The sequence below is a fragment of the Triticum aestivum genome, chromosome 5B, assembly GCF_018294505.1.
Source record: "Triticum aestivum cultivar Chinese Spring chromosome 5B, IWGSC CS RefSeq v2.1, whole genome shotgun sequence".
In the NCBI taxonomy this organism is placed as follows: Eukaryota; Viridiplantae; Streptophyta; class Magnoliopsida; order Poales; family Poaceae; genus Triticum; species Triticum aestivum.
Window position 1 is genome coordinate 333,818,574 of NC_057807.1, and position 13,207 is coordinate 333,831,780.

Genomic DNA, 13,207 nt, shown 5'->3' on the forward strand with positions numbered 1-13,207 from the left:
CCACCCCACTGCCCAATGAACGCCCCCAACCGCCAGTGACTGCCAACCAGAGGTCTCACGACTTCGAATACCCACCGACCACTAGTTTATTACCATTTCTATCCTTCATATACACGCTGACGGGTGGGCCCTATGGTAATGTGCGCTGCTGAATGTGGACCATTTGACTGGTCAATTGATCGTGTTATCAACAAATTACGGAGAGCTGTATGGTGAGCCAGTGACCGTATGATCACCCTAAAATGTACTCCTATTTTATTACGGAGCTGTATGGTGAGCCAATGACCATTTCTTTCTTTCATATATGAGCTGACAGGTGGGCCCCACGGTTACGCGCCCCGATGGTGCAACACTAGTTGTGTCGTTTGACTGGTCAATTGATTGTGTCATCAACAAAATATGGAGTTGTACAGGTGAGCCAGTGACCGTATAATCATGACATGTATTTGTTTAACACGGTACAGACGCAACGGCTCATATATACGCGCAATCACTCACCGCTATAAGTGCACACACGCGAACCCTACCCCTATGAGCACCTTCGAGAGAGTGGGCCAGCATATATGATCTTGAGATTTTACGAAGTCACCATAGGTGCCTCGTAGTCGAGTGGAACGTCTCCTCCCACTGAACGTACATCGTCAGAAAATACTGAAATTAACACAAGATAAATGCGAGCATCGGGACTTTAACCTTGGTGGGCTCGAGAAACCACTGTCTTCTAACCATCCAACCACATGTTGGTTAGCACAACAAAATGTATGTGGTGACCGTGATGAGCTTATTCTGAAGTCCAGTGACCATATCGTGCTTTCGCTTCAAATACAATGACCGTAAGTGTCGTCAACAAAATATGGAGCACGCACCAAATGCAAAGTCCGTCAGTGTCATCGACAAAATATGGAGACGTATCATGAGCTAGATACCGTTGTACTATTGTATATGCTTATTTTCTTAGTGGCCGATTGCGTGTGTGGTGTGGTGGGAACATCATTTCTAGTTGTGGTGGGTCAACATGAAGACTCATGGGTCGGTTCCATCCTGCACCACATATAGGTTGGACCGAGACGTGTTATACGAAGACCCATGTGGAGGACTCGGCGTACAACACGAAGCTACCAGAGTCGCGGAGGACTCTATCCCCACTGGTGATAAGCCGACTATATATGATTTGTAACCCTAGGCCCTTAGTATGTTATACAAGCTTGGGGGCTAGTTCCTCGATAGTATACACACATGCACAATGCCTGGTATTCACATGTACTTTGTACACACCCCTATCACTAATATACAGTACCAGGAGTAGGCTCTTTCTTCAACTGCAAGGGTCCGATCTGAACTAGGGTAAAACTTTGCCTCGTATTACCATCCAGCCTAACAGCCAGGGATATCCAACCGAATGATATGATGAAATCATATCTGCCAACTACTATTAGAGAGGTGTGTCGGGGGGGCAATGTGTGCGAGAGAGGCCTAAAGATAATATGCATGCGGGAGACACGTAGGCACATATATGTGCGTATAGAGGGCTAGTAGAGACCGTGCATGTGTATATATGCATGTGAGAGAAATAGTGTTTTCCAACTGAGATTAGTGAAAAGAGTGGTACATAGTAGTCAGAAAGAGAGAGAGAAACAGAGAGAGCATGTGCGTGAGACACCCCGACACCCTGAGAGAGATTGTGAGCATGTGTGAAAGAGAAATGCCGATGCATATAAAGTGTGTGCACTTATGCGTTAGATAGAGAGATATATAACGCGTTTGTGAGAACGGGGAGAGGCATAGTGCATCTACATGTAAAAGGCGGTTCTACGCATTAAATTAAAATATAAATGGCATTATTATTTTTGGATGAGATCATGAATTTTGCAAAATTGTGTATGGACGAAAATCGGTCTATCAGATCCATACTCTATTGAATTCTAGCATGTGCATGTGTTTATTTCATATTATCGATCCATAGAGTGAGAGCGGTTTGAAATACAGGCAACGGATGCTTTTGCAATTCATATATAAACATTAATTAGTGCACTCCATGTTGTTAGTGTGAAGCACTTTATACATTTGTCACTTGCATGGATACATTCCAAATTGCTAGCTACGAAATAAAATACATGTCGAATTCAACATAAAGGGGGTTTCGAAGATTTGAATTCATAGGAATTGCATTCATCTATTTGAACCCGAGATAATGGCATTTGTAAATCAGATGTAAAAGGGGGCATCAATCTTTGTTGTGAGTTTGAACATGCTATATATATTCATACGCATATCTAACTTTTTTTTGCAACCAAGGAGATTATATCTAGAACCATGCATGAACTGAGGTAAGTTGCATATTTTTTAATATATACTCGTGTACAATGTATATTCAAATGTACCCCCTCCATTCCAAAATAATCGTAGCTTTAGGATTTTCAAGTGTAAAGATTTGTGAAGTTTGACAAATCCTGAAAGTTCAATTCAAGAGAACCGAAAACGTTAATGCTTCTGCTCCCAAATATCAGACGAAGCGCCAAATAGGCCTCTGGTCACCCGAAACCGTGCGAGACTAATGTTTTGGTGGTAGGAAATTACTGTCCTGACTCTGGCCCATGTAGCCTATTGGCCCGATGTCCAAAGGTCTAAATCGGGGTAGGTTTGTAACTTCACCAAGACGCCAGTCTCAACCGCCTCCGAGAAGCATTCATACGCCGTGGGCGCCTAAACACCCATGCACTCAGCCGAAATCTATCCCGCACACATTTGGGACACCTGACATGACTGTCCTACCCCCAACCTGCAATATATCCGGAATTTTAGATGGGGGCAAAGTTTGTAACTTTCCCCAAATTTCAAACAAGCGCGTCTCAAACTGAAACATTGTTCCCCCTTAGTTCCCGCCTCCCTCCGTTTCCCCATTCATACTCCGTGGGCGCGAAAACGCCCTCTCCACCACCCGTGAAACCCCAGCCTCCTCCGTCCTCCACCCCATAGCGGCCAATCCATCGCCGCCCTCCTACATCACGCTAGAGCCGGTACCCCGACGTCGTCATCCAACACAACCGCAACCGCAACGCCCTCAAGGACTTAGTAGCTGAATCCGAGGCAGAGCTGCCTCCACGACGCCGACACCGACGTGCGCCATACCAGAACCACTCCGACCATGCCGTCCTGCGCCTCACTGCTGCGGCTCCACTGTCGCAACCGTCCATCGCACCAGAGCTGTTCCCGCTACGCCGTCGTTTGCCGCCTCGGGTCTGCTTCCCCACCGCCGACAGACGGCCACCGCACCACACTCAATAACTTGGCCATGGGTTCATCCAAGGCTGCACCATCCTCCACAACTTCTGGTTTCCGGCGAACAACAAGATCGTCGGAAAAACAAAAGGAGGACACAGCACTGCCAGCAGAAAGAGGTACTCCTCTTCCCTTATTCGTGCAAATCTTACGTCTCCGCTCACACCGTATTCATCCCCCGAAACAAACTAGTTGAGCGCTTCTTACTGCATCTTCTTCGTGATACTAAATGCACAAGGTTTCCTCCCTTTTACTATTTCACCTTTGCTAGAGGTCAGTAGCCCACCTGGATTTCAATTCAGGGTCAGTCGAACCGCAATTAAAAGAAGCAGCACCCGCTTAGGCACGCGGAGCACCTAGTCCGCATGTTCCCCGGGGAAGCGGCGCATTGGTGTCTATCATAGGGGTGTGGGGCGCAGGAGCTGCTTGCGCCCGATCTGGAGGTCGGCGGGGCTTGAATGGATGGCCGGGGGGGGCGGTGCCAAGCACGGCGGTGCGGTGAGGTCGAGGGGAGGGCGGAGGCAGGGAAGGAATACTGGGTCGATGGTCGCTGGCGTTTCGAGGAAGATCGTCAACACTGTCTGGCTGGAGGTAGATGAAGGCGATCTGCCCATTCTTTGTACATCGGACGGTGCAGAAAAAATTGACTTACCTATTTGCTTTCAGTTGACTGTTATTTTCATAGAATCCTGTAGTAATTGAGTGTGCCATGCATGTTGTAGAGCTATCATATGTCTCCCATCATTTATTTCTCACCAACCTGCTATCTGCTACCTTTACACTGTACTAATTGTGCACACACTTCACCCATACTCACACTATTGTTTTTTTTTTTGCATGGGTATTTCAGACTCTGATGCAGTGTTGATGAATGCAGAAAAGAAAAGACAGAAGTCACTCCAGTGTAATTCGAAGATAAGCACTAAGCGTTTTAGCGCTCTAATGGGTGTAGTGTCAGCAGTTGGAGATAGTAAACTTAGCTCTGCAGTTGATGATCTCAATTGCCACACACAACCATCCCAGGTGCTTGCTTTAACTTCGCGTTGTCAAATGTGGTTGCATGTTGCATATGGTGTCTAGCTTGTATTGCTTCCAATTTGGTTAAATTGCATCTGCTTACTTTACACATTATACCTTTGATAATGACATGCCTTCCTGTTTTTGATACATACTACATATGTCTATTAACCATGTTCGTACATCAAACTAATGCTCTTTTGTATCCTTCGTCAATCACTAATGATGAGACATCCACCCGGGTGGGTTACTGTGAGACACCCTACTCGTTTAAAGAGTGCAGTGTCATCCTCCCCACATGATTCTCAAGAAACAGCAAGGCTAAATGAAGATAGTCAATGTAGCTCTCTAGTTGATCACCGCAATTCCCCCACACCACCATCGCAGGTGCTTGCTCTTACTTGGCAGTGTGATATGTGGTTGCATGTTGCATATAGTGTCTACCTTGTAATGCTTCTAATTAGGGTAAATTGCATTTGCTTAGTTAACACATTATACCTGTGAATATGACATGCCTTCCTGTTTTTGGTACATACTACATCTTTCTATTAACCATGTTCTTACATCAAACTACTTTTCTTGTGTATCCCTCATCAATGCTCCTAATTTGTTAAATTGCATCTCCTTAGCTTACACATTATACATGTGAATATGACACGCCTTCCTGTTTTTGGTACATACTACATCTGCCTATCACACCATGTTCTTACATCAAACTACTGTTCTTGTGTATCCTGCGTCTATTGCTTATGATGAGACAGTCACGCGCGTGGGTTAATATGAGACGCAATACTCTTATAAAGAATGCAATTTCATCCTCTCCACATGATTCTCAAGAAACAGCAAGCCTAAATGAAGATATTGAACGTTGCTCTGTACCTGAAGACCGCACTTCCCCTACACCACCATCACAGGTGCTTGCTACAACTTCGCAGTGTGATATGTGGTTGCATGTTGCATACGGTGTCTAGCTTGTAATGCTTCTAATTAGGGTAAATTGCATCTGCTTAGTTTGACACTATACCTGTGAATATGACATGCCTTCCTATTTTTTGTACACACTACATCTATGTGTTAACCTTGTTCTTACATGAAACTACCTCTCTTCTGTATCCTGCATCAATCACTTATGATGAGTCACCTTTATTCGTTCCATATTGCATATTATTTCTAGCCTGTTGCCATGTATTGCTTCTAATTTGGTCAAATACATTTGTTAGGGCACCCTTTTAATTTGGCAGAGTGATATTGGTTTCATCTTTCATATGGTTTCTAGCTTGCATCGATTCTAACAAGTTCAAGCACCTTGTGCTTAGTTTACACTTTATACATCATACATGTCAATATGTCACACCGTCCTGTTTTTCATACATATTCCATCCTCCTATCATGCGGCTGCCTTACATGAAAGTAGTGTTCGTCAGTATCATGCATCAATAAGTTCTGAAGAGCAAATTTTATTCCTTTTTCTTGTGGGTTTGACTTGACAAGGCAAAATCAAGAAAGAGGAAGGAAAAGAGTAAGGAAGGCGATGATGGTGGTCCTCTGCAGCAACGTAAACGAAGCATCTGTACTGATTCTCCTTGTACTGATAGTGCATTACAAGGTCCAAGTCTCCGCTCCCCTACTCCACCATCCAAGGTGCTTGCTCTAACTTGGCAGTGTGATATCTGGTTGCATGTTGCATATGGTGTCTAGCTCGTATTGCTCCTAATTAGTGTAAACTGCATCTGCTTAGCTTACACATGATACATGTGAATATGACACGCTTTCCTATTTTTGGTACATACTATATCTGTCTATCACACCATGTTCTTACATGAAACTACTCTTCTTGTGTATCCTGCATCAGTTACTTATGATGGGACACCTTTAAGTTGGCAGTGTGATATTGGTTTGCGTCTTGAATATGATTTCTATCATGTATTGCCTCTAGTTTGATGAACGCCACCTATGACGAGACAGTTTTAACTTGGCAGAGTGATATTGATTGCACCTTCCATATGGTGTCTTCCAGTGTTTCTAATTTGTTGAAGTGCCTTCTGCTTAGTTACCACATCATAGGTGTGAATATGTCAAGCCGTCCATTTTTTTGTACATATTCCATCCTCGTATCATGACTTTGCCTTTCATCAGAGTAGTGTTCGTCTGTATCATGCATGAATGAGTTCTAAAGAGTGAATGATATTCCTTTTTCTTGTCAGTATGACCTCACAATGCAAAATCAATAAAGCTGAAGGAAATTGGCAAGGCATTGGATGATGGTGGTCCTTCCGAGCAACTGAAATGGAGGTTCTCTACAGATTCTACTCCGCCATCCTCCCAACAAGATTCACAAGACAATGCAAGGCTAGACAGTCAACGTAGTTGTGTAGATGATGAGCACATCTCCCCTACTCCACCATCACAGGTGCTTGCTCTAACTTGGCACTATTATATGTGGTTGCATGTTGCGTATGATGTCTAGCTTGTATTGCTTCTAACTCTGTTGAATTGCATCTCCTTACTTTACACATAATGCCTGTGAATATGACATGTGTTCCTGTTTCTACATCAGACTACTATTCTTGCATATCCTGCATCAGTCACTTATGATAAGGCACCTTTAAGTCACCACTGTGATATTGGTTGTGTCTTGCATATGATTTCTAGCATGTACTGCTTCTAATTTGTTGAAACGCCATACAGTTTGAACTTGGCAGAGTGATATTGGTTGCATCTTTCATATGGTGTCTAGCTTGCAGTGCTTCTAATTTGTTGAAATGCCTTCTGCTTAGTTACCACATCATAGGTGTGAATATGTCACACCATCCTGTTTTTCATACATATTCCATCCTCGCATCATGTGTTTGCCTTTCATCCGAGTAGTGTTCGTCAGTATCATGCATGAATGAGTTCTGAAGAGCGAATTTTATTCCTTTTTCTGATCGGTTTGACTTCACAATGCAAAATCATTACAGCTGAAGGAAATTAGTCCGGCAGTGGATGATGGTGGTCCTTCAGAGCAACTCAAATAGGGGGTCTCTTCAGATTCTACTCTGCCATCCTCCCAACAAGATTCGCAAGACAACACAAGGCTGGACAGTCAACGTAGCTGTGTAGATGATGAGCACATCTCCCCTACTCCACCATCACAGGTGCTTGCTCTAACTTGACACTATTATATGTGGTTGCATGTTGCGTATGATGTCTAGCTTGTATTGCTTCTAACTTGAATTCCATATGCTTACTTTACACATAATGCCTGTGAATATGACACATGTTCCTGTTTCTAGAACATACGTGTACATGATGAGCACATCTCCCCTACTCCGCCATCACAGGTGCTTGCTCTTACTTGGAACTGTTATATGTGGTTGCGTTTTCCGTATGATGTCTAGTTTGTATTGCTTCTGATTATGTAGAATTGCATCTGCGTAGCTTACAACTTATACCTGCAATGATCACTTACCCATAAGACACATTTAACTTGGGACTGTGATGTAGGTTGCATCTTGCATTGTCTTCTAGCTTGTACTGCTTATAATTTCTTGAAATGGCACTTACGACGAGACACCTTTTACCTGATAGAGTGATATGGGTTGCATGTTCATATGGTGCCTAGCTTTCATTTCTTCTAATTTTGTTGAAATGCCTTCCGCTTACTGTTTTTTCATACATATTCCATCCTCCTATCGTACGTGTGAATATGAAATGCTGTCTTTTTTTGTATATATTCCATCCTCCTATCATGTGCTTGCCTTACATCAAAGTAGTGTTCGTCTGTATCATGCATCAACCAGTTATGCAGAGCTAATTTTATTCATCTTATTGTGGTTTTGACTTCATAAGGCAATATCAGAAAATAGGAAGGAAAATAGTAAGTTAGGGGATGTTGGTGGTACTCCGCACCGACGCAAACAGAGACTCTCTAGATTTGCCACTGCTACTACAAATGAAGTTGAAGTCCCAAGTCTACATGATGAGTTCATCTCCCGTACTCCACCATCGCAGGTGCTTGCTCTAAGTTGACAGTGTGATAATTGGTTTCATGTTGCATATGTTGTCTAGCCTGTATTTCTTCTATTTTGATTAAATTGCGCCTGCTGAGTTTATACGTTATACATGTGCATATGACATGGCTTTCTGTGTCTAGAATACACTGCATCTATCTATCATACCATGTTCTTACATCAAAGTACTGTTGTTGTGTATCCCGCATCAGTAACTCATGATTGGACGCTTTTAACATGGCAGTTTGATAGTGGTTGCATCTTGCATTGATTTCTATGTTGTACTGCTTCTAATTTTTCAAATTGCCACTTATGACAAGACACTTTTAACTTGGCAGAGTAATATTGGTTGCATCTTTCATATGGTGTCTAGCTTGCATTACTTCTATTTTCTTGAAAATCATTCTGCTTAGTTTGCACATCGTAGCTGTGAATATGTCATGTCGTCTTGTTTTTCTTACATATTCCATCCTCATACGGTTGTCTTACATCAAAGTATTGCTTTTCTGTATCATGCATCAATGAGTTCTGAAGAGTGATTTTATTCTTTTATGTTGTGGGTACAGCTTGACATGGCAAAGTCAAAAAAGAGCAAGGAAAATAATATAGTAGGGAGTGCTGTTACTCGTCGGGTGAAACGAAAAAGGTTCTGCCGTCGAGATTCTGCTGGTACTTATAGTGCAGTAGAAGGTCCAAGTCCACCGGCTAAATCTACAAACACAGTATCACCTGCTCCACCAGCTGCAGCATCCGCTTCAACTGTACCAGCATCTCAACCACTTACTCGTTCGTTTGCTCCGGAACTGGCCAGTTCCCAAGCTGCCTTCACACCTAACACTACTTTCGAAACACTGTTGATACAACAGGACTTGGCAAGATCAGATGAACCTCATGAGCATCAACACCAATACGGTACCTGACCGAGTCAAGTTGCAGTTGCATGCTCCTTTATATGTACTCTCACAGTTTGATGTACACTAACACTTTCCATATTCGTTGTTGAACTAGCACCACGGCACAAGCGGAAACAGACATCATGGATAATGCTTGACAGATTAACAAAATCTAAAGGAGGAAGAATGGAGATCCATTTTGAGGTAGGTTTAAAAAGGCCACATGATGCTACAGAGTCAGCCAAGTTAGTATCAGAGGCAGCCGTTGCCGTTAGGTGTCATGCGCGTATCCTCCCAATGTGGATCCAGTACAGGAATGAGAAAGACAATACCAAGTTTAACACCTTCCTTGACCATTTATCTGTAAGTAATGTTATTCATCGCAATTAGTAATATTGTCTTGCTCTGTCCCATACTTTTCTAGCTTCTTCCTAATAAGACTCACATTCTTTTTTCAACAGATGAGGTTCAAGTTGGATCCAAAATATGATGCAACTAAACAAGCATGCACTCATGTTTTTCAGTCTGCTCTGCGACAGTATCGGTACCACCTTAGAAAATCTCACTTTGAAGGCAAGGCTAACAATGAAATCGCCCAAACATCTCTAGTGGAATATATTACAGATGAAGACTGGACAGTCCTCGTTAAACACTAGTCTGATCCAAAGTATCAAGTAGGCTATATGTATTTGATCAGACCACATATTGAACTTGTATTTATGTATGTGCCTTACAAGTGTATCTTCTTCTAGGCTAACTGTTCGAAGAACAAAACCAACCGTTCTAAAGTGAAATTGCAATAGACAACAGGATCTCGTAGCTATATTGCACACTGCGAGGCTCTTGTAAATAGCTGCTACTTCCTTCTTTTTTGTGCCATATTATCATATCTATATTGACTTGCTCCAAATACAGAGGAAAGCCCGTGTGGACCAAAAAGAACCTGAACTGAATGCAGTGCAAATCTTCAAGGATTGCCACACCAGCAAGATGAAGGGCATGAGCACACCAGTTCAAGCCGCTGTTGTAAGTCCTTACTCCTCCTGCCTTGAACTGATTGGTACTGTGATGTGTTCATTTAACTACTTGGTTTGCAGCCAATGTTAGTTACTCTGTTCACTTTTATACACAGTTGTCTTAACGTATCATTTCACCTTACATGGTTTAAAAGAGATGAAGGATATTCTTTTGGTCTTGATCTGTAATCTAGTTGTTATGTTCACGTGCGCACACAATGATAAAATGGCATGTTTGTTTTACATCTGTTTGCCCATGATATGAATGATGTCATACTATGTTCATCCTACTTTAAACCATGTCTCTTTATCCTTAGATGTCAACGAATGTGAGGAAATAGACAATATAGTAGGCATGCTACATGGACATATGCTCTAAAAGTGATTTTATTATGTAGTTGGCACTACAATACATGCTAATGTATTACAGTAGTTCACCAAAATAAGTTATGTATAAACGTTTAACCTACTTTGTTTGTTTCTGTCTCATTAGTAACTTATCTGGTACACTAATCTACAAGTTCAAACTTTCAGGAAGCTATGGAACAAATGATTGAACAGCCACAACAACCTGAAGGTAACGAGGCTACTACAGGCACAATGTCACCTCTTGCTGCAGTGCGTCAGTATCTCTCCACTAACAGTGCAAAAAGCACCTTCCTGCGTAATTCTGGGTTGGTTGTCAAGGTAACCTCGTCCAAATCGCCTACTGAACAAAATCTTCCTGCTAGATAGAGTGATATATCTGTGCTCCAGACACAAGTCCAATCCCTAATGGACGTTGTTTCAGAAACAAGAATAGTGGTTGAAAAATGTTGTCAAGATATGAATAGTTTTGAAACCAGACTATCAGACATTCGCTTCGTTCTTCAAGAGCAATGGCGGAAAAAAGGTGGAGATCGTGCTGCTCCATCAGATTCTACAGCCTGAAACATTAGCACTCAGGTCAAATGATCTGTGCTTCTATACATATGATGGTGCTTTTATCTAGAAGGACTGTAAACTTTATGCCAACCGGCCTTTTGTTGTATGGTTGGAATTTATTTTGTTGTGATACAACATTATGATGCTGCCACAGGCTGCAGTAATTACGCTGCTATTTTTGTATAGTGTAGGTTTATCTTAGTAATGTATTCGACCGAAAGCTTCGTAAGATCCCAACATGCCAACATTCGTCGGGCCCATTCCAATTGGGCTAAAAACGATTACGGGCCGAAATTGGCATGTAGCCCACTAAAAATATCTGGGCTTAAATCAGCATAAGCTTTCATATTTTTCTAGTAGGCTTGTGCCCATAGTGGGCCTTTAACAGGCCTAAACATAATTTGGGCCCTCAGTAAAAATAGGCCGTTTACAGGTGTAGATATCTCGAGCCCATAAAAAACATGGGCCTTTAATAGACCGAAAGTGAGATTGGGCCCTGATTGTGCTAAATAACCCACTGGACTTAGCAGGCCGAAATGGTGGCCCATTTACGATGCGGATATTTGACAGGCCGAAATTCGGACAGGGCCATAAATGCGCCGACCTAATACACGGGCCTTTAACAGGCCAGAACTTCGGTCGGGCTAGATTATCGTCATTTTTATATGGGCCGTTAATGGGCCCAATATGATGTTGGGCCACATATGGCCCATGGTTTACGTCCGGCGTTAACAGGCCAAAAATGACAACAGGCCGAAAGTGGCCCAAATCTATAGTGGGCCTCTAACAGGCCGAATGACACACATGGCCGAATATGACCCAAATCCTTCACGATCGTTTATGGGCCGAAAGTTTTGATGGCCTGTAAATGGGCCCAAATGAAGTCGGACCTTTAACAGGCCGGAAATACACCGAGCCGTAATTCAGCCCAATTACTTAGCGGGCTGTTAACGGGCTAGAAGTGACCATGGGCCGCATTGATGACAAGTTTAGACCAGGCCGTTGACGGGCCGATTTGACAGAAAATATTGGGCCTTTAGCTGGGCCGGCCCATTATGGTCTGCAGAATCTTGTGGGCCTTTAGCTGGGACGGCCCATTGTGGTCCACAAAATCTTGTGGGCCTTTAGCTGGGCCAGCCCATTATGGTCCGCAAAATCATGTGAGCCTTTAGCTGGGTCGGCCCATTATGGTCCGCTAAATTTTGTGGGCCTTTAGATGGGCCGGCCCATTATGGTCTGCTAAATCTTATGGGCCTTCGGTTGGGCCAGCCCATTTAAACTTTGTGGGCCACTTTTGGGCCGGTCCATGTGTCAACATATCATAGGCCCATCTCGACCGTTGGATGAGTGACACCTGTGCCAACACGGAGCTGACACGTCGATCCGTCAGCCAATGAGAATTTTACACGTGGAAAATCGGCATTGGTCGTGGCTGTTAACGGGTTATCGGATCCAAAATCCGACCCGATAGCTTAACGGCGTTCCGTTACGATGGATGCCACGTGTTGGTCACCCTTGACGAAAGCACTTCTGTGACACACGATTTATCGTCATGGAAGTGGACACTTCCATGATGATAATTTTGGTAATGTCATGGAACACTTCTACGACAGCACAGGTATGACTATCTTGATTCTATCATAAAATCGTCATGGATGTACATGCATGACAGAAAACGCGACCTACTGTGACAAACACGTATCATCACGGAAGTGTATTTTTTTGTAGTGAGGGGGCACCGCACATGGCTGGGAGAGATCAACAGATCAACTTGTATGTCTAGAGGTGCCCCCTACCCCCGTATATAAAGGAGCAAGGGGGGAGGCCGTCCGTCGCACTATGGCGCACCAGGAGGAGGAGTCCTCCTCCTAGTAGGAGTAGGACTCCCCTCTTTCCTACTCCTAGTAGGAGTAGGACTCCCCTCTTTCCTACTCCTACTAGGAGGGGGAAATGAAGAGGGAGAGGGAGAAGGAAAGGGGGGCGCCCCCCTCTCCTAGTCCAATTCGGACCAAAGGGGGAGGGGCGCGCGGCCTGCCCTAGGCCAGCCCTCTCTCTCTCCACTAAGGCCCATAAGGCCCATTATTTC